General features: G+C 40.9%; 1 long non-coding RNA gene across 2 annotated transcripts; it reads right to left on the bottom strand.

Moving 5' to 3' along the window:
• Positions 1–4441: 4441 nt before the first annotated feature.
• Positions 4442–6984, bottom strand: LOC130687599 (uncharacterized). Of its 2 annotated transcripts, XR_009000182.2 has the most exons (12): positions 6804–6982; positions 6628–6725; positions 6415–6562; positions 6124–6257; positions 5881–6056; positions 5672–5706; positions 5439–5548; positions 5181–5349; positions 5018–5117; positions 4786–4957; positions 4608–4720; positions 4442–4543 (listed from the first exon to the last, which is right to left on the bottom strand). It is a non-coding gene; the product is annotated as an uncharacterized LOC130687599 (long non-coding RNA). The 2 variants fall into 2 exon arrangements; XR_009000181.2 differs by having other exon boundaries at positions 6124–6562; positions 6804–6984.
• Between the last annotated feature and the right edge of the window lie 20881 nt (positions 6985–27865).

The following is a 27865-nucleotide window of genomic DNA, read 5'->3' as shown; positions in this document are numbered from 1 at the left end:
TTAACCACTAAAAACGAAAATATTTTTCTTTAAAAAATACTGTGTATAGATAAAGATAGTGCGGATTTAATGGAAAAGAAAAGTTATGTTTATCTTTCACTAGTCGAGAGTTATTCGACAAAAAAGAAACGTGTCCCAATTAGCCCCGGTCTCCCCTATCTGTTTATTTGCGCAATCATATCCTTTGTATATGTACTTGAAAACATACTTCATGCTGGTTATGGAAGCGCATAGCTCCAGAATAATGTGTGAGTTGAATTTCAGTGAAATGTAAGGGTTGTAGGGAACGACTCAGCTGTTATCCACTCGGAGACTGCTGCTGTTGTTTTTGAGCGAGCAGCTGCGACCGTGATTTCTTCTTCGATAAGTGGGATATCCGTTTCCGTTGATGACCCTTGCTTCCGCAAATGATTTTGGGAAAGATATTGTGCAAAATGTTTAAGTGATCGATCGAGCAAAGCAGCAAGCAAATCGAGCGCCGATTTGTGCTTCCTTTGGGGCAAAAGCAAGAGTATTGTTGTACTTCCTATCATTTTCAAGAAATGAGGAGATTTTGGATGACTCTTGGTGAAGTTAGAGATGGAAAAGCAATTCGGTGCAGCATTCTCTAGGTGGATGAGGAATGACATTTCATTTTCTCTTCTTTTGAAATCTCTTGCCCTACATTAAAGACAAATCTCCTACATTTTGCCACAGTGATGAACGGGAACCAAATCCTCGTTGTCGAATGGTTTCTGAGCAGCTTTGTGTGTTCGAGTTACTCTCTTACTTCGATTTTGTTCAAAATATTCCAATCGATGTTGTGTCTCTTACTCTGGGTACTAATACTAAAAACCAGTGTGCTACCGAATAAAACTTCCGAATAGAATTTCAAATAGAATAACGCAAAAAATCGGAAATTTATTCGTTATTCGTCGAATAAAAATTTTTCCTATTCGTATTCCTTATTCTTTAGTCGTTGTAAATTCGTATTATATCATTTCCAATACAATTTCGAAAAGTAATTTTTTTGTACGACAAGAAGTGTTTTAGTCTAAATATTTTCTGTTCCTCTCGTTTGTCTTTGTTTTACCAAGATGATCGTTATCTGCTAGTCGACAACGTTTTTCATAGGCTCATAGCCGGTTAGCCACAACGTTTTCGGTTTTTTCTTTTCCGGATTTCATCGTTACTGTGGTTTTTATCCTAAAAGGTATCATTGAATTGATAAATACTTACGTTATACTCGAGTTTAAGATACACATGTTTATTTTCAGTTGAGCTATTGACTATTGATACTAAAGCCCTAAACGATGGGTTGTCGGAAGACTCTAAGTATGATTCGATGTTGTTAAAAACATTAGCCCGGAAGAACGAAGCACCCAAGAAAGTTCGAATTCGTATGCATCAGAATCAAGTGATGATGAAGAGAACAGTCATAATTCTATACATAAGAAGAAAGATGACGCTACTGTTTCTTCTTCTGGAAAGACTCGTGAAGATGTTACTGTGGCTTAAGGCAACTGTTGGTATGGCCTTCCCTGCTTTTCCTACTTTACTTTTTTACTGAGCTGATTTAATCAAAAGCCGAATATTAATGGTGACATAATAGGCACATGTAAGAAGTGTAAAATGGCATGCAGTGGCCAAACTCGATCAACAACCAATTTTATAAGGCATTTCAAGGATATGAAATACTAAGTTCCACTTACTTGTCTTGGCATAAGTTTTCTAATAATATATTTTACATCTTTTAACTATCTCAGAAACACTCAGACTTTTTTACTGATCATAATACACAGAAGAAGGACCGGAAAGATGCTAGCTGCTTTTGCTGTTTCGTCAAAGGTTATTGCTGCAAGGAAGAAAAGCGTTGCTGTTCGTCAATCGAAGCTGAATTTCTCGTCATCTAAGGCTCCATCCAAACTTCCTAAATTGGAACAGAGCAAAGTTGATGCTCTGATTACGAACTTTGTAAAAAGTAAACCACTTCCACTCAACATGGTTGATGACCCTTCTCTTATTGCCCTTATTAACGGTCTAAGTCCAAGAGCCAATGTCATGGGTCATAAAAAAAACTAAGATAACTGATAAAGGAAGAAATTAAATATTTAAAAAAAAACGAATCAAACAGAAAATTGAAGAACTTACTACTACCTTAGCTGTTGCCAAATTTGTGTGTTTAACTACAGATATGTGGTTTAAGTTGCCCGATCGTGGATCGGTATCGCAGCTCACCTGCTTAGAGAAACAAACCTAACAAGAAAACCTGAAGCACTATGCTGCAAAAGAATGACTGGCAGTAAAATAAAATTTTATTTGCCAAAGGAAAGTGTTTTCTTGCGTTTATTTTTTTTCGGCAGCCACACGTTTGACGTTATACAATATCTAATTTCATTGAAAATGAAATAAAAAGGTTCAACATAAAAGGAAAAGTGTTCTGCATAGTATCCGACAATGGGGCCAACATAAAGAAAGGGGTGAAGTCCATGCAAGACGATCACAAGGAGAGGGTGAATGGCACTCTATTACCCAAACTAGAAAAGGTAAAAATGATGCGAGAAAACGAAAAGGATCTCCCACCCAAAAAACAATAAAAACATCGCCTGTTGATGTTACTGCTGCTGATGGTTGCCGATAATACTAATTGATTATTTCTGCAACCCAAACTAATCTTTCTTTGGTCCCCGTTTTATTCTTTGATGTTCTCGGTATGGATGACTTCGACGAAATGGATTTTCAGGATTTTATTTACATTGAAGACAGTGTGGAGAATGAAGCTAGATTGCCGGAGAAATAGGACCCGGAGATTTAGGACCCCAAAAAAGGACCTGGAGAAATAGGACCCGGAGAATTAGGACCCAATCATCAATCATATTTTGAAGGGTCCTATTTCTCCCTCATAAGGGTCCTATTTCTCCATAGTAATGGTCCTATTTCTCCTTGAGAAATATCCCTAAAGCCCTAAAGCCCGCTGTTATAAAGGAAGAACCGGACGGGTTATGTAGTTTTCCGCACTCCAAACCACGTTATCAATTGCTCGTGTAATCAGTCCATCATAACTTTTTTGTTTGAATTCATATTTGTATTTTTTTTGCATGATTACACGCATTATCTATTGCTTTACACAGCTCATGTATAAAAGTTATATTTATTTTTACACAGTGTTTGATTTTTTGCCCTTGACCTTTCATTAGTGGCGTTTCCAGTCCTAGTATCGCCCTCCCCCCTGGCTGATATCCTTATTCCATGCGAATTCCCGGAGACGAGGGGCATGCTTTCCCCTAAGTACTACTTAATACACTGATAAATAATAAAAAAATTATGTATATATAATTTAAGACAAGCACATTTTTTAATAAAAAAAATATATGCCGCAAAACCATAAATAGAGACCTACGTGGCAAGAGCGAAAATAATGAGTTCCGCTCGGATCATGGAAGGCATGCCAGTGTATTGTTATACAAAACTATCATGGCACGGCTTGTAAATAATGGAACACGAGGCAACTCATCCATGTCAATATCGGCAATTCATACGATAACTTTGTTTTTTTCGCTAGTTTATTCAGTTTATGCTTTCCTTTCATTTTTCGTTTTCTTAATGTTGATTTATCTCTTTTCTGTTGTTGTTCCTTTCTCTTTTCTTGTTCTTTGATGCGTTCAACCAACTTCTTTCTCGTTTGTGATGTTGATTTTATTCTCTTTCCTAATTGGTTTATCAAGCTCGCAATCAATTCCACATTTTTTTTAACCTATTGCGCTTAGTATTCTTTTATCTGTTAAAATACAGAAAAGTAAAATTAGTTGAAGGTCTATTTTTTTTGTCGAAATCAAAGTTTACCTTGGCATCTGTTATTTTTCCTTTGTTTGTTTAGTTTCTTCTTCTCCAGCTTATCTAACTTCCGTTTAAGTTGAGTTTTCATTTTATCAGAGTCCTGCTTTTCCCCTGAAATTGGATGACATATGCTGGCTTGCCTTCCTTAAACAAAAAGATTATAGCACATACATACCCTACTAGCCTTTGTCCGTCCCAGGGACATCCCATCTACGTCCTGGCTGGCCGATCGGGACGTCCCATTCTGACGGCAGATGTACGTCACCAGAATGTCCTAATGTCCGGTTTTAGGGACGTCCACTGAAGGACGTCCTACGGACGTAATTAATTGGAAGTCCTGGTAACGTCCTTATTTGGGAGTACTACGGACGTCCTTAGTTGGCCGTCTGCAGGATGGCAAATCCGTACGTTCAGTGAACGTACGTATTGGAACATCCGCGGAATGTCCGGATCGCGGCAGCCAAAGGACGCAAGAAAATTTGTTTAAAGTAAAATAATACCATAAATTTTTGGTAATTGATTTAAATATAATTTATTTTTACAAAATACAAATAATTAAACAAAAAATTCAAAAAAAACTTTTTCGATTTGACTTCGGTAGCAACAGACGAACTAAATCCAGGTAAAGCATATTATTTACATTTGTTGTACCGATCAAAAAGCTCTTCAACTTCCGCCAAACAGCGATGATCTTCTTCCTCATTTTCACAAATTCTTCCAACGGATACTAAAATCACAAGAAATATGAGATCAGGTAATAGTTTGAGCCTAATTGAAATTTTAAAACTAACCTTGTGGCGAGGGAAGGTTCCAATTGGCCAGTCCTTTGTAGGAATGTCCAGTTTATGGACTGGCTTGGTATGAGTCGTGATTAACGTACCAAACGTTCTGTCGTGGAAAGCACCTTTTGTAACAGAGCAAAGGCTTTAATTTAATATTGATTCAACATTGTAACGTGTTTCTAAATACCTTTGAAAGACATAAGAGTCAGGTCAGAAACACCAGGCAATTGGTTCATTACGCAACTCGTCTTCTCCTCTGGGGTATATGACTTATCTCCCCTCTGTTTCCGGCGATACCAAACGAAAATTGCCTTGTACGCATTTTCGTTTGAGCACGATCCACACGCCATCGTCGTTACCTTTAAATATATTTTTTATTATTTGCAATAGGTCGGAACAATTAAGGAGCTACAACTTACCTCTGTATGGCCTTTGGGCGCAATACGTAACAGAGAATTCTGGACTCGCTGAGGATAATTTTCACCAGGAAATACACCGAGGGCAGGTCGGTTTATGAATCTTTGAGAAATATAAATTAAAATTTTGATGTTGCCCAGACAGGTAAATAATCAATTCAATTACGTTCTGATGTTTTCTTTATCTTGACATCTAATAATTCAGGGTGGTTGTAACCTAATGGAACTGAAGAGGTTTGAGTGTAAACATCAAGCAGAATATTGCCATCGACATCGTATAAATAGTTTCGTATGCTCTTCGAATAATCGGCGAACAACTGCACTGCGTCCGAGATCTGCAAAGATAAATTTGGTAATTTAAAGTCTTACGACGTTAACACAAGGTATGGCAAATAGTATAAAGAAATATGGCAACTGATTTCACTTTTTTTTCACACTGCTATGCGGCCGTTGCTCAGGCTGCTGTTGTTGCTGATGGAAAAAGTCGAATAACTCTGTTGTTTTACTTTGCGGGCCTTTCAACTGCTTCCAAAACTAAGAAAGAAAAAAAAACTCAGGTTTGATGAATGAAAATTACGAACAAGAAAAACGAACAATAACATATAATATATAGCATGCAACAAGAATGAACAACATGGAACGAATCCGGGTTTTTACCATCTTTATTCCTGCTGGATGTTAGGGTTTGCCACCTAAGACGATAATAAATTAAGGTAGTTAATAGTTGAAAATGCGTCTAACTGAAATGATAATTAAACAATGGCTCTCAGATACTATCTAGTAGGAAGATTATAAAAGTTTTTCAACATTCCAAAAAGTTAATTATCGAGTACTTTAAATTTTAGATAAATACGAAAGAAATTCACCTGTGGCAATAAGGCACTTGTCGTAGGTGATGGTAAGGCCGTCATCTAACTCAGCTTTGCGACCAGCAATGTCCAGTTTAACTACATGATGTCATCGCACAACTGAAACACCACCATTTTCTTTGGCAACTAATTCCACTGGACTGCAGTAGAATTCATCCTGATCGAAGAACAAACTGGATCCAAAAATAGGTCACATTCATTAAAATAACGCAAAACAAAATTATAACTTTAGACAATCACCTTCACTTTTTTTCCGTTCCACTGCTTAAACTTCAGTTTGTTTGACACTTCGGGATCGTCACTGAACCATAATTCTTACGCGATAGTGGTGGCTTCATGTAAGGCAAGTGGTTTTCTTCACCAATGACTAAGACCTAGAACAAATGATTCAATTAAAAATGGCGAGGTATTTTATGGCATGCTTATAAAAGTCCGATTCGATGAGTTGTAGCCTTGAACGTGAACGGAAGAACGAAAAGCCTTTAAACCATAAAAATTTAATTAATTTAGATTCAATTACACATATTTTACCATTCATAGCTGGGTGTGTAGTTGGTTTTCTCCTCAACAATAGAATTGGTTGTCTTGCTTATGTAAATTGAAATCCGTTAAAGCTCAGTACTTGCATCTTGAGATTAATGTCTTGACGTAACTAACAGCTGTAATGCTGTTATTTCATCTGAACGATAAGAAAAATGATTACATAAATTTCACGAACAAAAAATCTGTGAACATCTAGATTACCAGAAGGATGATAGTTATAAGGCAGCTAACAAGTTGGTTCCCAAATGGTTCATGGTAAATCATGCTCTAGTTTCATGATTCTCCTTGATAGTAACCACCTAAGAAACATTTCGGATTAGTAATCTGTGTCAAATTTCCAACTGCAATTAATAAAATTATGTCTATACTTTAAATACCTTTACTTCCAAGTAAATTTTTTTCTTCTGTGGTGCTAATGCCAACATGAATTTGAAATGTACCAAAACTGCCAAACCTAGGAAATAAAAATTTTTTAATTTTACTGAAACTAGCCACTTACCTGTCAAACAAACACCGCTTACAATAAGCAACTTCAACGATTCATAGAATTGTAGGATGTTGACACTTCGAGCTTGCAACAGTCGTCTGCTTGTAGTAACCGTTGCCATATATATGGTAAAAAACAATATTTTGCGCAAGGGCAAACAGTGTTTTATTATGAAATTAACGTTTATTAAATTATTTTTTTGATGAAATTTTCTTAGTTATCTGTGTATTAAGAGGTACTTATGCGCCCTCCCAAGAATCCTTATTGAGGCACGAAGAAAAAAAAAGTGAAAAGTGACAATAGTAAAGGGCGGGTGATGGTAGGCCTGAAAACACCAGTAAGAAAATGTAAAATGCAAAAATTCAAATACTGTGTAAACAAAATTACTTTTCTATTAAATGAGCTCTAAAAAGCAATAGAAAAAGCATATAATCCTGCAAAAATATTATGAATGTAAATTTAAAAAAAAAAGTTATAATGCAGTGAAGAGGCGTCATATTGATAACGGTGTTTGAAGTGCAGAAACCAATATAGGGCGTTCGGGTATTTTTTTCAACATATAGGAAAACCAATTGTACATTGATTTTTTACGATGGAGAAATAGGACCTTAAGGCTGGAGAAATAGGACCCTCAATATGGAGAAATAGGACTCTTCAAAACATGTTTGAAGATTGGGTCCTATTCCTCCAGGTCCTATTTCTCCAGGTCCTATTTGTAGGTCCTAAATCTTCGGGTTCTATTTCTCCAGGTCCTATTTCTCCGGCTACCCTAGAATTGAGCCTGAAAAAATGGGCATAAAAGATATGCTACTTGCAGAGGAAGCTGAATTGTTGGCGACAGAAGAGATGTTGATCAATGAGGACGTGGAGGTTGAGGAATCCTTGCTCCATGGAACTTCTTCCATCACTCCAACATCAGCCGAACTAGTCGTGTTACCTAATGAGGTACTTCTATTGCATGATTACATTTGCTAAGAAATGAATTTATCTTTTTTTACCAACAAAAAAGAGTTGTCATCAGAAACATGCTTGTCCAGACGAGACAGGAGTAAGCAGTCCATGCTTTTCCTCGATAAGGTGGAAACACTAACAAAAACCAACAAGCTCTCTTCTGGCTACATCAACAGAGCAATGGAAATCCTAAAAGAAGAACACCCAGAGATCGGTGGACTATTCTCTTGCACCATGGGTGGTACACTGGAATTTCCCCAGGTCATTGGACGGCAATGGATGCAAATCGTGCACGATGGATCTGACCACTAGGTGTTGGTTGCGAAAGGATTCAGCGGACAGGATCACGTCGTGGTGTACGATAGTATGGCAGGACATAATTGGCGGTCTAAACACATTTTGAGCGGCATGTCATCTCTTCTACAAACACCTGACAACGAGATAAGGTACATTGTAAAATCTTGTCAGCGGCAAAGCAATGGTTTAGACTGCGGCGTGTTTGCCATAGCCTTCGCTAAAAGTTTCGCAAACGGGCAAGATCCCGCAACACTTGTCAACACGACCCTAATCTACTTTGTACTCGCCTTGATGCCTGTATGAAGTCTGGAAAACTATCACCATTTCCATCCACAATTTGTAGTGTCAAGCGGAGTCGCAATGAGGTGGTTGTTTCCGAATTGGTATTTTGCCACTGTTGGAGAACGAATCACATGTTAGCATCGAAAGGATGGAGAATGATTGAATGTGAACATTGCATGGAATGGTTTCATGAAATGTGTATAGACAATTTCCCTGTAAATGAGAATGACACTTGGGTTTGTAAAAATTGTAAATTGCAATAATATAAAAACCTATCAAACCTGTAAAATGCTTGGATGCTGATTAATTAGTTAGATACACTGAGATAGATGCAGAACCTGCACTTATATTGAGAACTCTGCTAGTCGGTAGCCATACAGTAACTGCCCTTCTTAACTTACTCGGCAACCTATGTCAAAGCCTTCTGGTAGCCTATTACAAAAAAAAAATTTTTGTTGTCGCTGTTTGGAACACTTTCTACTGCAGAAAAGGGGCACCGGTACCCCTTGCCAGCGCCATACGGATTCGGGGGGGCATAGACAAAATGCTATTACCCCCGGATTCTGGGGGGCAATAGAGTTTTCCTTTGTTATTTTACACAACCGCTACCGCTGCCCGTCAGCTTACCTACTGTCCGCACCCACCCGTTTTAAGCTAAACCCGTAGACTGAAAAATTTTCTACATCCACATTTCCATTTCCACCCACATTTCTAGCTTTCCAAATCCTCACCCCGCAGATTCACTACAGCCGGCGGTAGTCTGAACCCCTTTTTCAGGTAGTCCCCGCGCCAACCAATCACAGCAAAAGCGCAATGTAACAGACACAAAAAACTCCTCCCCATTTTTTCTTGTTGCTGTATAGAAAATAGACTAGTAACTTTGGGCCCGTCCAGGCCCGGGGAATAGGTGGCGCTAGCGTATTTTAACGCTATTTTTCAGAAAATCGACCCACGGCTTTTTTTCGCCCGTCTACGTTTTTTTTTTCACGTTAACTCTTTTCACAATCAAGAGTTCCCCTTTCTTGCCCGCCGACCCACTCACTCTTTCTGCCCGTTCATCCCCTTAGTTTCTCTGCCCGTCAAGAAACCAGCTGAAGCTGCCCGTCGACTACCTCTCTGCCCGTCAAGCCACACTTTGCTCGCCAAACCGCTTTCTGCCAGTCAACCCACTCTCTATCCGTCAATCCACATTGTGACCGTCAACCCACTCTCTATCCACAAAAAGGCTTGCTGTAGGGGTACATCTACCTTTTCTGCATTTGCCCACCCATTTATCACAGTCTCCGCCCGTCACAACGCCCACTATAGTTATCCGTCTACCCACTTTTTGCTAATGCCCGTCTACCCCCCTGTTGCCCGTTAAGAAACCCGCCATTGTTGTACGTCGACTCCCCGTTTCTCCACCGGCCCACTCTCTGCCCGTCAGTCCGCCAAAACGCATGCTGTATGGCGCACGATATTTTGTTTGCACTTGCCTGTCTTTTGTTGCAGTTTCTGCCCGTCATAATGCCCTCTTGATTTGTTATTTTACACCCCCGCCGGCTTACCTACTGTAGCAAGCCCGTAGACTACAAAATTGCCCAGATCAGCATTTCCACCCACATTTTAGTATTCCAAATCTCCATCCGGCAAATTCATTACAGCCGACGGTTGTTTTGACGCCAGCCAATCACAACAAATGCACAATGTGACGGACACAGGCACCTCCCCCAATTTCCTTGTTGCTTTGTAGAGCATAGATGTTCTTAGTTTGCAATCAAACATCAAATTTTTTTGCAGCTACTCTAGAAAATATTGACACAGAGATAACGTATCAGCTACTCTAGAAAATATTGACACAGAGATAACGTATCAGCTACGATATCTCCTATTACACTTAAACGAAGTAGAGTGAAAATAACTCCTTATCTTATCCTCATGGAATGCAAAAAGGAAAAGCAGAGCTGCAAGCAAAGTTTGGCAGGAGCCAATCTATGTGTTACGACGGTAGCTTCATCATGCAATGTTTGCTGCTAAGTTTAAAGAGCCAGCTATTTACACCCATTAAAGGAAGAATAATATCCTCCCTCTGCCCAGTGCTTCGACAATCCATCGAAGACTCAGTTCTTCCGATTGTAAATTTGGTTTTAACGATCTTGCTTTAGAAAACATCATGAAAGCAATGAAAAACTTTATTGATGCCGATCGCTCCCTGATATGGAATAAAACATCCTTAAAAAAGGTATCTGATTTGGCCTTACAAAAAGTTAGAATACCATGGTTTCGTAGACTTCGGTGTTGACATACATGCAGGAGTATGGAATGGATGAAATTGCTATTTTTTAGTTGATGCCGACCCAACAATGGCAATTGGGGTCAACCGGTACGGGTTTCGCTTAAAAAATACTGCTATTCCCAGATGACTCCATGAAATTATTATTAAAGCTATTTAAGCTGTCAAGCTGCGTGATTCTTTAAAGGATCAGCCACTAGAAGAGCTTTTAGCACGCTATGTAGAGTTAATGGCAAGGCATTCTCCACACGAGTAGGATGACTTTACTGATTTAAGATGAAAAAAAAGAACTCGTAGGTGATAACCCACAATGGCGTATGTATTATTTCAAGCTAAGCTAATACAAGAATTAAAAAGACAAGAGAACAAAGAAGAAGAAGAAACATTCGAGACACAAGTTAAAAGAGACAATTATAATTGGGTCTTACCGTGATCAAACATATAGAGAACGAGAAGAAAAACGACACGGGGCGAGCGTGATAACTCAACTTTCACACGAGCGATACACAAACAAGAGTTTAAATATGTAAGATTAGTCAATTGAATGCCGGGAATAACTCTAAGTCTGAACAAGTTTAACTGAACCGACTTGGTTAATAAAACATCAAGTAAGGGACAATACTACTATATAAAGCGAGAGAGATGCCTTTAGGCAACTGCTGCATTCGGCTGTAAGTCTTTGTCTGATCTTCATCAATTGCTGGGTTCACCATGGAACTTTGGATATTGCAAAAGTGGCGTGATTGTGAGGAGCTTGTAGGCTGCACGCGGGTAACCAATTAAAAGACGTGTTCAATATAGCGTGATATTGATGACGTACCGTCTGCGTGAATCAGCTTGCAGGTGTTCATCTAGGTCAGCCGAGTTGCGTACATGATGTTGCAATTTCTATGTCCAGTCTTGTATTTACTACTGAAGCAAAGCGAAAGAAAATAAAAAGTATTGTATTCAGCTTCGTTACATTACTCCCGGCTGCGTGAAATTACGACCCGTAATCAGAGTTGATGCATTGGGATCGATTCGGTATCTGTTGGTCTTGGATAGTCCGAAGGGCGACAACAGACGGTCCCGATGAAGGTAAAGAAGCCGCAAGCGAAACATATACGTAAGAAGAGAAGCACTAAGAGACATAATATTCCGATGAAGAAGTAATTTCTTTATAATCTCCCACCAAGATGTATAGGTTCCGACACTAGCCGACGTCACTAAACATTCGATGCACTGTGTTTGTGGCGTAACGTAAATTCAGGTGGAGGATGTTCGTTTATCGCGGCGGCTATATCGGCCATAATGTTCATGTGATTTAGCATATTGCCGGTATAGGTCGGGTTGCTTTGATGTTCGTAGTCGAAAAACTCAAAATTTTCATGCCGAAAAGAATGCGCAAGCGTCTGTCCGGTAACACAATATCGGCTTCGATTGGCTTCCAGGTGTCGTTACGATATGCATAAGGGTTGTCATTAAAATTAACAAAAAAATTAGTTCAGTAACAAGGGGAATATTTCACAAGTTCCCATGCGTCAAGATTAATCGTGTAATTTTGAAATTTTGGTTGCGGTCCGGAAGATGTCAGTATGGTCTCAAATGTGGCATTTAAAGCCTTCCATTGAATCAGTACAGCAGTTTTTCCGAAGGCTTGTAATTTCGTGCACTGCGGTAAATTCAACTGCGAAGCTGCTAACCATCCGCTAAATTGTGCAGTTGTAATGGCCCATCGTGTTTGGCTTTACGAGCTTCACATTGTACTAGTCGAATTTGTCGTGCCAATTCATTTTCATGATCAGTGAGTTGGTCTCGAATATATCGTATATTTGCGGGCTTAAATATCGTCTATAGGTGACGTTGGGGTCTCCAATGATGTCGTTGAATTTTTCATGATGGCCGCCGTCGCAACGGTGAGTTTTGATTGGCCGATGATCTCAAACGGCGAGGTCCTATTAGCGCAATCGTTTTGTATGGAAGCACAGTGCTTCAAAGGAGCCAAATGGTAATCAAGTTGCTTGGCATCGTCTTAAATTCTGAAATTTTTTTCGTCTCGCGAGATGAACCAATATGCCTATTCCATCTTCGACGAATCGGGTATTCAGTTTAGTCTTCTGGGTATACCTTTTGTCTCAAATCAGTGTTAGATGATTGTGTGACAAGTTACCAGTTGTAGCGGAGGCCGTTCCGACAGGTGTCGTAAAATCCGGGTCTTCATTCTGCTGAAAAACTTGGATTTTTTCGAGGACACAATTTATAATTTTGGAATCGATTGTTTGTAACCAATATCCAAAAATCTCAGATTCACTGTCGAACACATATTTATCGTCTGAAATAATCATTCGGTTATTATTGCATCGTTTATTGTTCATCATTTCATTGCACTCGGCGAGCGAAGTATCGATTGGAATTTTTCCCGGCAAAATCACTAACTGACCGAAAAAGTTCGTGGTGATGCGCCTTATATTCTTCCATCTTGCGCAAATAATCCTGGGAATTTCACTGCGGCACGTTCTTCGCTATAAACCGCATATTTCATTTTGACGAGTTTGTTATCGAGGGTAATCGGTTGGCAATTAGCGTCAAAGAATTGAAGGATTCCCATCTTCAATGGCTCTGAACAATCACATACGGTTGTTTCGAATGCCTGCGGTTGTAGCCCGTAAAGGCTACAAAACACCCCGTAAAGGCACGGCCCCAGTATGAAAGGGAGTGATGACATTTCCATGGGCGAAAATACATGATGAACAATACATGTAATACTAAGCAAGCTCATGTAATTGTTAAAAGCATTTCATGTCATCACGTGGATTTCTTAAACTAGGAAAAATATATGACGGCATGTGGAAAAGTCACGGATCTCCCGTCAACAGCTGCCGATGATAGTAAGCGAGCAAAATGCATGGATAAGGCAAATATTTTTTTGTAGTGTTTAGCATCATTGGGAAGAAGAAAGGACAGTCTTAATTATGCACAAGAAAAATTCAGGAAAGGACATATCGTTGGGCAAAAGGACAAAAGAAAAAGAGCCGCGAAGGGTAATACACACGTTTTCATTTTCATGCTAAGTTCCAAAAAAGTGCGGTCCAAGAGGCAAATCCAATATATGGAACAAGAGAATACGGAAAAGAAAATGGCGGTTAGAAAGGAATGTGACATATTGTGGGGGTGGGTAGCAGCTCACTCGAAACGAGCCAAGAGAAATTTGTCCCAGACGTGGAAGGTTGGGCGTAGACGCATTTCTTGTTCTTAATGAAAAAGCGGCAAGGCTATAGAGATATATATCGACTAGTCTTATTTCTAGAAAGAGGGATAAAAGAGAGACAGAAAGAGAAAAAACTTATTGGAGTGAAAAGAAATTAAAGGTAAAGCTACGGCAAGTGACGTTTTTAGTTGGGAAAAACTTAGAACGAGACGTAGAAACCAACAAAAAACATATTGTTGAATAGGGTATAGCAATTAGAAGGAGAGCCTTCTACTTACATCTCGCCATCTACTACTAAGTTAAGTATCATATTGAATTGTGGATTCTGAGGACAACCACGTGTTAACGAGTGACACGTGGAGTACGAGGACATCCACGTGTTAACGACTGACACGTGGAGTCCGAGGACATCCCCGTGTTAACGACTGATACGTGGAGTCCGAGGACATCCACGTGTTAAGGACGCTTCGTGCATCAGCATCAAACCCTTCTCCTCGCTTTCTCTTTCGTAAGGGCATGTAGAGTTATCTACTTGACCATCAGACCGGAATAGCTTACCCTTCTCTATGTGCTTTCTAATCAAACTGTCACGTAGAGGTTATCTACGTGACCATCTTCCTGCTACTTCCCGCGACACCCATGGCGGGTGACAACCCTTCTCTTTAAATAGGAAAGCCTACGACTGGCACGGGGCTCTCCACAGACAGTTGTTACTGAAGTGTTGAGTGAGACGGATTCAATACACTTAGTGCAACTCACAGTGCAGTAGTGTCATTTGTGTAAAACCACAATTGAGTAACTTTCACAATGCCCGTCACAATTGGTGGAGAAGCAGGTCGAACTACTAAAAAAGCTTCTCATTTTCGATCCCGTGTTGGTCAATCACATATTCCCTTAATTTCGTTCATCACACCTCGCCTTGTTCACATACCGGTCATCATTACAGCGCCTTTGATTTCTGTTCGTTTTTTCACAGTTGGGACCAATAGTAGCCATCAAAGTAAGAGCTTCGTTTGATTTTGGGGGTTTCTTTATTTGTTTTAACGTTTCATTTTTGTTACTGCATTTTGTTTTGTTTTTGTTTTTCTTCTCCTATATTTTATTTTTATTATTAGCATTTTTTTAATTGATACTTTGTTTCCTCGTCATTGTTTGAGAAATGCCCCTTGTCTGGGTGTCTCAAATGCCGGAGTCTGCCGGCTCAGCGTAAAGTAGTGGGCTGAGACCTCTTAGTCCCAGCGTAATAGCTGCGGTACGTCCGGGCAGGCAGCCGGTGGGGGACCGTGCTGCTATGACTTGGCGGCCTGGTACGCTAACACGATGTCGAGTGCGATTTACACGACAATGGAGCCCAAATAGGCTGCGTTCTGTGCGCTTTCAACCGGGCGCGGCCAATATGATGGACACGAATAAAAAACGCTGAATTACTTGTGATTCTTGGCGTAGAAGTGCCCCGGGTCGGATACTCCAAGTGAAGCGACGGCAAGACAGGCTTTGCAACCGGGCGGATCTGCTGAACAGCTTCGCTGGAGCCGGAGAAAAAGCGACGGCCAGGCGAGACGGGCAGGAGCAGAGTAATCGGGCAATTACAGCCGGGCAGAGGATGACGGCCGAAACGACGGGAAGCAACAACAAGTGATACAAGAGAAATACTTGAGAAGAGTTACCAGTGGAATGAAGAGACGACTCAGCTTCGGTGAAACTCTAGTGTATTTACTCAGCCGAAACCGGCCTTTATATACTCAATTTACAAAACACCGTTTACTGATTTCTATAAAAAATTAACATAAATTTCAATGCTGGAGTAGATGTCACCGTTGTTCTTTCACCCGTTTAGCCTCAGGATCCTCCGCTTCTCTCCAACCTGCAACACTCCTTGTCCGACCCTCTGTCGGTTCTTCCTTCGTCACCAACCTCCTTCCTCTGGTCTAAAACTGGCTCCAGTCACGATGGTCTTTAACATTCATCTCTACCATTGCTCGGTAGAGACCGCACCAGATAGATGTAATTACAGTCAAGATATTTCAATATCACAATAACGATCTCCAACCTTCTAAGCCAAGGAGTCACTGGTCTAATCGCGTCAAGTTCCGTTTATGTTCTGTCTTATACCGTCTACCGGTATACCTCTTTTGGTCGCCGGGAACTTCTTGGTCAGTTCCCACTTAGTGATGGACTTACCTCGGCTACCGACTCTTCGGTCCGAGTGCCCCGCATCTTCGCTTACTCATCTGTCTCTTCACCGTTCCCTTTGACTGTGCTGGACGTCGGTTTTTCCGACACATTGAGATACAAGTTTATTTGATTTCCCCATTGATTCTCTTTCTCTATTCCGTTGCTATTGCAAGGGATAGTTGGGGTAGAACTTCTACAGAAACCTACTTGGCATTAGTTTGAAGATCATTGCATTAACGAATTTGATAAGCAAGGGCCAATTTAGATATTCGCTCGTCCCCACGTTTCTGTACCGTTGGTTTTTGACCAAATCATGCGTAAAAGGCGCTTCATCATCAACAATTTTTTGCTTCATTGGCAAAGTTCGATTTTCCTATACAATTGACAATTGACCAAACGTAGCTGTGAAGAAAATGATTGATAACTATAACTGATCGTTACCTCCCACCTCTCGGTCGAACTCACTCCGGATGAGAGCGAAACGTTGGGGTATGGCGTATTGATGAGTGTACAACGTAAAACAGTCAGGAAGATACTCTACGTGCGGCCGTGCGCAAAGTAGGCGTTTACACCCAAAATTATTTGTCCAGTCTGAACTGTCGGAAATAGAAGTGGTGAACCAAGTACCGCTGGCAAAATCAAGAGACACTAATGACACCACGGAAAAATTGGAAGTGCTTGACAATAGTGATAACGTTAACGTGGTACCGCTCACGCGCGACAGTTCGAAAGTAACCTCAAAAGAAGTTCGTGAATTGGAGCTCGCAGCAGCCAACGAGCCACGAAATCCGACACCGGTACAAACTTGTTGTTGTTGTTGCAAAGTGGTTGGGTACGAAAAAACTATAATATCAACATAATCAACGGGCTATGCTATTCTCGCGGCTGACTCGAGATGTATACCGGAGGCAAACTTGTCTGCTGTGCCAGTTTGGCTGAAGGAAGGATCGACTTTAGGGACTATACATCCGTACACCAACGAAATAGTTAAGTGTGATTGGGACGAACACTCACAAGAAAAGGGTGGAATAAACAAAAGCAATCTGATAGTAGAAGAGGAAAACTTGTATATCTGGGACAACAATTTAATGGCGATCTTACAGACGAAAACAGAAAATCATTATTAGCACTATAAGTGGAACATCTACCATGCTTCGCAATGGATGACAAAGACTGCAGTGTACGACAGCATAACACCAAATAAATATTAAGGAGGGGGTGATGCCGGTATATCAGCGACCAAATGCAAGCGCGTGGAAAGCTCGAAAAATAATACAAGGGTTATCGGAAGAGATGATAAAAGCGGGTATCAAGAAAGATCGGAGAGCCGGTGACGAGCACCACTAGTGCTTATCAAGTAAAAAGATGGGTCATGGCGGTTCTGTGTAGACTATCGGGGCTTAAACAAGTCACGTCAGAGATGTATTACCACTACCCCGTATCAATGATATTCATAGCAAACAAGAAGGAGCGGAATACTTTTCCATAATGGATTTACAATCAGGATATCATGAACTACCGCTTCGAAAAGAAGACAGAAAGAAAAAACGGCGTTTATCACAGCAGACGGAATATATCAATTCAAAGTCTTACTATTTGGACTAACAATTGGTCACTGCGCATTTCAACGGGCAATGGACATCATTTTTGGGGGGACTACGTTGGAATTCTTGTCTAGTTTACCTAGATGATTTAATGGTTTATGCACCCAATTTTCAAACCCATATGTACCGCTTACATTTGGTATTATCGTGCCTAGCCAAAGCAGGGCATAAACTGAAGGGAAGCAAATGCCAATTTGCAATGACGACTTTGAAAGTCTCTGGACATGTGGTATCTAAACAAGGGATATCACCAGATCCGGAAAAAATCACAGCAGTAGCAGACTTAGCAGAATGCAACGAGGGACAACAGCAGAAAAAATTAGACGTGTCCAAAGTTTGATCGGACTATGTTCTTACTACAGACAACATAATAGGAATTTCGCTAAGTTAGCACAACCTTTGACAAGATTAACCAAGAAAGGAACAACATTCATTTGGGAAGACACCCAGCGGGCAGGTTTCATTGCGTTGAAACAAGTGTTATCAGCGGCTCCAATATTAGCTCACCCGAATTAGGAAGCACCAATGATTATCATGACGGACGCGTGTGGATATGGCATCGGAGCAGTACCGTTACCCAGTCCCCATCACGTAAAAAGAGACAGAGGATCAGTGCATAGCTATTGGATCGGTACAATACACCCAAGCAGACTTTAGGTCAGCAGATTTATTATTGGATTTGGTGCAAAAACAACGTGGAGTAATAAAAAATTATTGAAAAACTGGAATCACAAAGACCTGCTGGAAAGTGTTTCTCGTTGGAAGAAGGGAAATTCTTTAAAAAGAAGATGAAATAAAGAAAACAGTGGCTACGATTACATGTTCCCCTGAGTATAAACACATAGTGTTAAAGTGTCAAACTTGAAAAAGCCAGAAAGTCATTCCTGGTGGAATGCTGCAGTGTATAAAAGTAGCCAGACCTTTCCAGAAGGTAGGGGTGAACCTCCTTGCACCGTTTACATTATTCGACGTAGGGAATAAAATGATCATTGTAGCGTTGGATTATTTAACAAAATGGGTGGAATTAAAAGCCTTACCGTCGGGTAAGGCAGAAGAAGTTACTAACTTTCTGGTGGAATACATAGCACTACGTCATGAAATGCCCGTAGCCATAATAACAGATCGGGGCAAATGCTTCTGAGCTGAGGTTACGCAAACTATGTTTTAGAAATTGGGAATCAGGCATAAGACGACATCAAGTTATCACCCACAAGCAAATGGACAGGTAGAACGCATGAACCATAGGTTAGCCACGGTGATGTCGATGTACGTCTCAAATGACCAAAAGAATTGGGATGAACTGTTGCACCATATTAGCTTCTCGCATAACACGTCACGACAAGAATGCACCGGATTTCCCAATTTTTCTTACTATACGAGAGAAGACCAGTGCTTCCAATGTCCACTAGTGGGAGCCCAGCCAAGCCCACGACTCACAACAAATCTGGCAAAAAAGACTGGCAAAGAAGAATGAGCAACTTAACGGTCGCGAGGGATATTGTGCGAACAAGGCTACAGCATGTGCAAGAAAAACAAAAAATGTAGAATGATGAACATCATCGCACAGTGACATTTAAGGAAGGACACATGGTACTGGTAAGTACATTTGATTTAAATAGTTAAGGGTATTGGACTGGTAACAATCGCGTTTGGCGAACAACCACTATCAAAACTCACCACCAGGTGGTGTTTAGTAAAAAATGACTAACCTTGTTTCTTCGAAAATTCGATATTTGGCTATCCTTACTAACTTCGAATCGGCAACCTGGTTTTTTACGAATTTTATTAATTTTTACGATTTCAATCCGAAAATGGCTCTGTATAATGAAATCATAAGAATTTTATACACAAAGTTCCCTACAATTACAAGTACATTTCATTTAAATAGTTAGATATATTCGACTGGTAACCATCGCGTTTGGCCAACAACAACTATCAAAACTCACCATCCGGTGGCGTTTGGTAAAATATGGCTTACCTTGGTTCTTCGAACATTCGATATTTGGCTCTCCTTACTAACTTTGAATGGGTAACTTTTTTTTGGCGAATTTTATTAATTTTTACGATTTCAATGCGAAAATCATTAATTAATTAAATCATTAGAAATTTACACACAAAGTTCACTACAATTACAAGAACATTTCATTGAAATAGTTAGGGATATTGGACTGGTAACCATGGAGTTTGTGCGAACAACCACTATCTAAACTTACCATAAAACGCTACTAACCCTGGTTGTTCGAACATTCGATATTTGGCTATCCTTACTAACTTTGAATCTGTCAACCTGTTTTTGACGAATTTTATTAATTTTTACGATTTCAATCCGAAAATGGCTGTGTTTAAGGAAATCATTAGAATTTTACACACAAAGCTCACTGCAATTCCAAGTTCATTTCCTTTAAATAGTTAGGGATATTGTCACGAGGGGAAAATAGTTGACGTGGTTATCATTTCTGAAAAGACGTGACAACCAACGTTTGAATTGCGAAAAGTAAAGATTCTTATGAAAGATGCTGTAACACGCAGATAAACTAGTGAAGATAGTTAAGGTCTTAGAATTTATGTAACCCTAGAGATGGGGCGTATATCCATCACGGTGGTATAAAAACCCTTACATTTTTAGCCCACTTCTAGTTCGAAGTCCTTTCTGAATTTCGTAGTTCTCTTCACGTTCCTGTGTTCAAGTTAAGTAAAAAGCGTAGTTATTCTTCATTTTTGTTACGTTTTGTATTTCCCCTTAAAGTTCAATACAAATCATTTATAAAGTTAAGTCCAGTGTGACATTGGTGGAAAAGCAGCTCGTTACCCGTTGTTAACGAACTAGTGCTGCTTTAAAGATAGTCGATGCAGAAGAAGAATAGTTCACGCTTACCTAGTTGCCCTCGGGATCCAAGTAGACGATTGCAACCGCTTCGTGACTTGCCCATCGCGCTGTCAGGTAACGAGACAGCAGCAACTAACGAGGCACAAGGTTCAGAAATTTCTACGTCAAGAGAAGATTTGACGACATCAAGTACAGAAAAGATTCGCAAGAGAGGGTTTGAAAATCCTGCAAGACAGTCAGAATCAAGTTTGGACTCCGAACAAGATTTAACAGAGCCAACGCACCCGGTGGTTCCTGTAGCAGAACAACATATTTTCAGACCTCCAAGACAATTGCAAGAAAGAGCCACGGCGGCTGCAAGAAAGTATATAAGTCCACCAATTTTTCGAGGTAGCCCAACCGAAGACGTTCGTCAGTGGTTAGAGCGCTACGAGATAATTGTTGACTACAACGGTTGGGGTGACTTTGGGGTGACGCGGACAAGCGAAACAATTTTGCTATGTACTTGGATGATGCGGCAAGAAACAGGTTCCTGTGCGCAAGAGTACCGAACGACTGGCAGGAAGGAGTGGATGAGCCGACCACTAGGTACTACTACGAAATAATTAATCTTTGCAGACTGATCGACCCGAATATGTCGGAAACCAACCGACTAGATCATCTTTTTAGAGGTCTTCGGCCAACACTTTATAAAAAACTTTATCAATTGAAACCACAAACGTGTGAACAATCTTTGGAGTTAGCAAAACCCATACGGAAGCATCTGTCATGTCGGAGGCTAGAGTATGGAGAACATCAGAAGTCTAGTGAGCAAGTCCCAAACCTTTCACTGGTCTACACGGATCCGCAAGCAGATCATAAAAAGATATTGCGCGAAGTCGTTCAAGAATTGCTTAATCGAGGGGGTTAAGAGCAAATAAAAAAAGTGTCTTTTAAACCGAAACGGCGCACTACAAGCGGTAAACCACAATGTTTTTACTGTAAAAAAGTAAAAGCCGTAACTGTTTCAGAAATCCTGAATCAGAGCAGTATAAGGGCACAGCAAAGGGCGCTGGGGCAGGGACAACTTCAAAAGAGTATCCATCTGTTAACTCAGTGGTTCAAGAGTTGGTGATGCCAGAAGAAAACAAAACTGGTTCAGAAGACTACATTTTAAATTTAAATCCTGCAAGATTAATTAAGGAAAAAGTAAAGTGCGTTAAAGAAACTGCAATAGTGTTGATTGATACAGGAGCTGCTGTCACAGTGATTTTTCCTGAATTGCTGAAAAAGACGGGGTTCGTCGAAAACCCCCGGAATGGACCAAAGATTCGTCTTGTAAGATGCGTCGGCCTCATTCTGTCCCCCCAGAGTACGGCTGGCATTGTAGTAACCCACAAAGGCAAGACTATTAAAGGAAACGCGATGGTCATGCCAATGTCAGGTTTTGAACTACTACTGGGGAATGATTTCCTACAACAACTTCAAGCTATTCACATCGATTACGAATAAAAAGAATGGCCGTTTACGACAGAGAAGTCACCGCTTGCAGAAATTTTGCTTATTCAAGCTGAAGAAGTCAAGGATAGCAGACTTGTTACAAGAGATCGTCAAGAGATACCAGCATACTCAATCAAGCAAATTCCAACAACAGTTTCCAGCAAGATGGAAGATTCCTGCATTGTGACACCTTCAGAGCCATTACTAGCGACAAGTAGCCTATCGACTGGTCATGCACTAGTACAAAAGGATTTACAAAAAAATTCCTGTTGCCAACTTGTCTCCGAAAACGGTTTGGCTAGAAAAAGGAGTGACTTTAGGGACGTTAGAAGAACATCCTGAAACAAAAGAGATAGAAACAAGCCAAGAAGTCCTACCGATGGACACCTCAGTCGAGGGACAAGATTAAAATCATGATGAAAAGCAATTCTTAGAACACCTAGGAAGAAGAATTGGACAGGTCTAGCAACGGAAGAGAAAAGAAGAAACAAAAAAAATTCTCAAACAATTTACCCATTGTTTTGCACCAAATGAAGATGATTTGGGATACTGTGCAGTAATCAAACCTGACATTAACACTGGAACCCCTTCCCCAATACATAAACTCCCTTACAAAAGTGCTTGGAAGGAAAGAGCTGTAATTCAAAATCAAGTGGAAGGAATGTTACATCGAGGAGTAATCGAACCGTCTGGCAGCCCTTGGTCTTCCCCAGTGGTTCTGGTGAAGAAGAAAGGCGGCACTTGGCGTTTTTGTGTAGATTATCGCAAGTTCAACGCAGTAACAGTCAACCGGCACTTTTCAGAGAGCCATGGACATTATTTTGGCTGGACTTCGTTGGACGATATGTCTCATATACCTGGATGACGTCATAATCTACTCAGCAATCTTCCAACAACATTTGGAACGTCTTCGCTTAGTGCTGAGTTGCCTTGTTAAAGCTGGTTTAAAACTAAAATGGTCAAAATGCTCATTTCTAGAGCACACTCTAAAAGTTTAGGACACCTGATTTCAAAAGACGGTGTAGCACCAGATCCTTAAAAGCTCGAGGCAGCCTCGAATTTCCCATCACCTAGTGAAGGCCATTCAACAGCAGACAAAGTTAATCGAGTGCCAAGTTTTTTGGGCCTATGTTCGTACTATCGACGTCATATCCAAGGTTTTGCTTCAATTGCACACCCACTCACGTCACTCATGAAGAAAGAAATTTCGTTTGCGTGGGAAGAAGATCAGGACAACAGTTTCGATGCCCTGAAAAAAGCGCTCACTTCAGCTCCAGTTTTGGCCCATCCCAACTACGAGTTGCCGATAGGAATTTTTCCTGGCGCCTGTGAATACGGGATACGAGGTGTACTAGCCCAGCGCATAGATGAAGCAGAACTTCCCATAGCATACGCCCGCCGATTATTGACTAAATGGGAAGTGAACTATTCGATAACTGGAAAAGAGTGTCTTGCACTAGTGTGGCGTCTCTCCAAGTTCAGATGTTTTGTGTGGGGCTGCAAAGTGAAAGTCATCACAGATCATAAGGCTCTATGTTCGTTAATGAGCAAAAAAGACCTAGCAGGTCGTCTAGCACGTTGGAGCTTATCGCTACAAGAATACGATATAACGATTGTGTATCGCAGTGGAAAAATGCATGACAACGCAGATTGTCTTTCAAGAAATCCATTACCAAAAATGGAAGAGCAAGGAGACGACCGTTGTATCGTCATAGGGGCACTAAGTGATGACCTAACACTCTCCGAAGAAGAAAACGAGTCCCTAGCAGACAAGCAAAAATCAGCTAATTCAGAAATTCCAAAAAGGAAAGGCAAAAGTAAAAAATTTGTGATGAACAATGGAAAACTCTACAAAGAAACTATAACGAATGGAAAAAGTTACAGAAGATTATGCGTACCTGTTGACTACCGTGAAAGAATCACATAGGCCTACCATGACGACGTTGTGTCCGGTCACCTTGGCATCAGTCGAACACTACAAAAAATTTGTGATCGCTTCTACTGGCCGAAGATGACACTCGACATAGTTTGTCATGTGCAGAGCTGCGTACACTGGCAGAGCTGGGAAGTTCCAGATAAACCTCCAGGACTTCTACAATGCATCAAAGTGGAAAGACCATTTCAAAGAGTAGGCGTGGACCTCATAGGGCCATTTCCGCTCTCCACAAAAAGAAATAGAATTATTATAGGGCAGTTGATTACCTAACCAAATAGGTTGAGTTAAAAGGCATGCACACTGGAAAGGATGATGGAAACGATATTGCAGAATTTTTCGTTCATCAAATTTGTCTACGCCATGGGGCTCCAGATGAAATAATTACAGATCGAGGAAAGTGTTTTATCGCCGATCTAACTCAAGCTGTTTTAAAGAAACTACTCACCAACCACAAGACGACTTCTAGTTATCACCCCCAGGCAAATGGAGCAGTGGAAAGAATGAACCATACATTGGCTGCAATGCTGTCCATGTACGTCAGCAGTGATCAACGAGATTGGGATGAAACCTTGCAGTACGTCTACTTCGCATACAACACAGCCAGACAAGAATCTACAGGATACTCACCATTCCTTCTCCTCTACAGACTTGAGCCAAGAATATGCAGATCGTTTAATTGCTGACTTGGCTGCAGCTAGAGAAAAGTGAAAATCAGAATGGAGCGTGTACAGCAAAAACAAAAACAAACCTACGATGCACGCCATAAGAATTGGCATTCAGAGAAGGAGATTTAGTACTCATTTACAAGCCTGTGCGCAAAGTGGGAAAATCAGAAAAACTTCTTCGTTGTTGGCTAGGACTGTTAAGAATTATCAGCCATGTCCTTGTTAACATCCACCCGATGGCGCTGATCCAAGAAGAAAAGTTTCCATTCTATGTACAGCTTTTCTTGTATAGTGTTTAGCTTTCACCTTGCTCTCTCTCTCTCGATATCGTCCGCTACCATACAGTCACGTTTTTCCTGTCAGTGGCCTAGAATAAATTTCTTTGGTGATAAAGCTGATATTCAACTCTTTTTCTTTCACCTCTGATATGTGTGGTAAGTACAACTTGTTCTCCATGTTATATACAAATGTTGTGAACACGAACTAGCTTTGTGTTCAGAAACCTGTATACCAATACAGAAGCCCCGTACATATATCCTTGTATATTTAACAAGGATCATTCAAAGTGTTGAGGCAAACCACACCAGTAAACTATGAAGTGATATCGGCAACTGGCCGAGGTAAAACAGATATCGTTCACGTAGTGCGCATGTAGTCATTCCATGAAGCTGTGTCAGGTCCTGGCATCACCGAAGAAGCCTCAGAGAAAGAAGATGAAAATCAGCAAGAAAAAGAAACACAAGGAATACCTGCTTCAAGTGATCCACAACCTCAGACTGACTCAGAAGAAAGACCAATTGAGCAAAGTAATCCGTCATCCGGCACCGAGGAAAACGACGTGGTCACGCCTACTCTAGAACTGATCACGCCAGCTTCAACCAGAAGACCCACTCGTAGCAGAAGACCTCCAGCAAGATATTTAGCTCTATTGGTGCCGTTCCTCATTTTTATGCTTGGGCCACTGTCAAGCAACTCATTGATCCTGAGAGAAAATGCTATCTTCAAACAACAAACCGATGTTGCATTTAGTGAATCGTCCTGGACCATTGTAACAGATCTTGATTTGGGACTAGCCGACGCAGCAACAGCATACTTGAAATAGAAGATAGCCCAGCAACAAGAAGTGGCAGAAAAGTGGAAAAATGAGGGCTCACGATCACAACAAATAGCAGCCAGAAGAATCGCTAGCAGACCGCCAACAATCCTGAAAGGAATGGGGAATGTAGCAGATTGATTGACAAACATCAAAAAAGCTTAAATCCAAACCAAAGAAATCGTCGAAGTCTCGTTGACGGTGGAGGATCAATCCTGAAATGGCTGTTTGGAGTATCAACACAAAGAGATTTAGAGAATCAAACAGTCAGATACCACTTGTTTCTCGAGATCAAAGAGAAGTAATCCACATCGTCGATAAACAAGCAACAATAGTGAATGAATCACTTTGGGAGTCCAGAACAAACGCAAAACTCGTCGGAGAGCTGCAAGGCCAGTATTCCATACTAAACAATGTTACAACAAACCTCATGGAGAGGATGGTGAACGTAGAACAACTAGAACTAAATCACTTCGAGTATTACATCCAACTGGACGAATCATTTGAAGCGATGAATCAGATCTTGCTGTGGGTACAACAATTCGCCGATAGTCTCGACGTCGGCTTTAGTCTGTTAGCCAACGGGCATTTGGCGCCACAAATCGTCTCTCCAGCAAGATTCAATAAAGTTATTAAAATGATAAACGAGAAATTACCAAGAGGATGGTTTATTTCCAGCGCTGAGCTTTGGGTCGCCTACCGAGAATCAACTGTCATCGTGGCGGCCATGGAAAACTAGTTTCGTTTCTTCATACATGTTCCCATCTTCGATCACGCCCAGCAGTACAAGCTCTTCGAAATTATCAACTTGCCAGCAGCTACAGACAACGGAACGCATGGTGTTTTGTTTGGAAATCTACCAGAATACCTTGCTGTGTCTGTCGACCTCGAAACGTATCGAGAACTATTCAAAGAAGGTGTTAAAGATTGCAGCAAAATAGGAAGACCACTGTGTAAATTTCATACCGGCATCAGCAAGAGATCGGCCCGAAATTCCTGCGCAATAGCTGTCTTTTTAAATGATTCGGCCCAAATCAACACACAATGCAAAAAGAAGTTCACAGACTGGCGGGGACCTGAAGTAGTCTACATGAGATCCAATCAATGGGTCTACTCTGCAACAAAACCCCACGAGATTGTGTTTTCGTGTCCAGCAGGAGGAGAGCAGCCACCTTTAAGAATAACAACGTTATCAGCTGTAGGAATGTTCGAAGTACCTTTGGTATGCACTGCTCGAACCGAAGAATGGGTGTTCCCAGCCAGCATGGAAGGAAGCATAATGGCGCCGAAACAACAAGCAGTTGTTCTACCATCAGTGAAAATTTTTGCTCAAGATGTCCAAGCAACCGATGGCAAAAAGCATACTTTCGTCGAGCTTCCGCGACAAAATACTTCATCGGTATCGGTAAAGGTCTAAAAAACGTGAAAGCCTGTCGGGAAGTTCCCGCAGCAGGCAAGAATCGCCGAAGTTAGCAGGGCCACGATCTTCATTTTCCGCATTTCAAACATCAAGCCAAGTGCGCCGAGCTTCTTGTCGCGCTTCCACCTCGGCTTGGGTAACCTCCTTGTAGAAGTCAGAACGGCGAGGAGTGGGATGGTAAATGTCCTCATCGGACTGAAACCACCAGAGAAGCCGAGAATGAAAATGTGAAAAATGATCACGGTAACCATCAGCAGCATAACCAGAAAGAAAAATTAGTGTGAAATAAAACAGACAACAAATTAAAGAAGATTACTTACCTGTAATAGAAGTCGTTAACCCAAGGCGCACTGATAGAGAGTGAAAAGTTTTAACGTAAGTCGGCGGTGTGCACTCTCGCCAAGATCTCCAGAAAACCGCCATGATTAGTTTGCGTTAGACGGCTAAAACGGCTTCTACCAGTAGTGTACGTCACTTCTTCGAAAAACACTAACGCGTTTTAAAACGGAGTGAAAAGTGAACATTTTTGTTTGGAGGCAAGAAACAAACTGAAGATGGAAGGCAGCAGCTAAATTTCTTATATGTTCCTGACGCCTCTATTGGCCACTAATGACGCTCCCGGACATCCTGCGCTTGTCGAATTTCTATTGTTTTTGTCTCATGCTTTCCTTTTACCTGCCTTCCCCTTTTGTTCATTATTGTTGTGCGAGTAGTGCCTCAATACGGTCATAGGGACTAAAGGCATCGAGCAGAACATTCAATAG

Source organism: Daphnia carinata, chromosome 4 (assembly GCF_022539665.2).
Source record: "Daphnia carinata strain CSIRO-1 chromosome 4, CSIRO_AGI_Dcar_HiC_V3, whole genome shotgun sequence".
Lineage (NCBI taxonomy): Eukaryota > Metazoa > Arthropoda > Branchiopoda > Diplostraca > Daphniidae > Daphnia > Daphnia carinata.
This window is presented reverse-complemented; position numbering and strand designations above follow the sequence as displayed.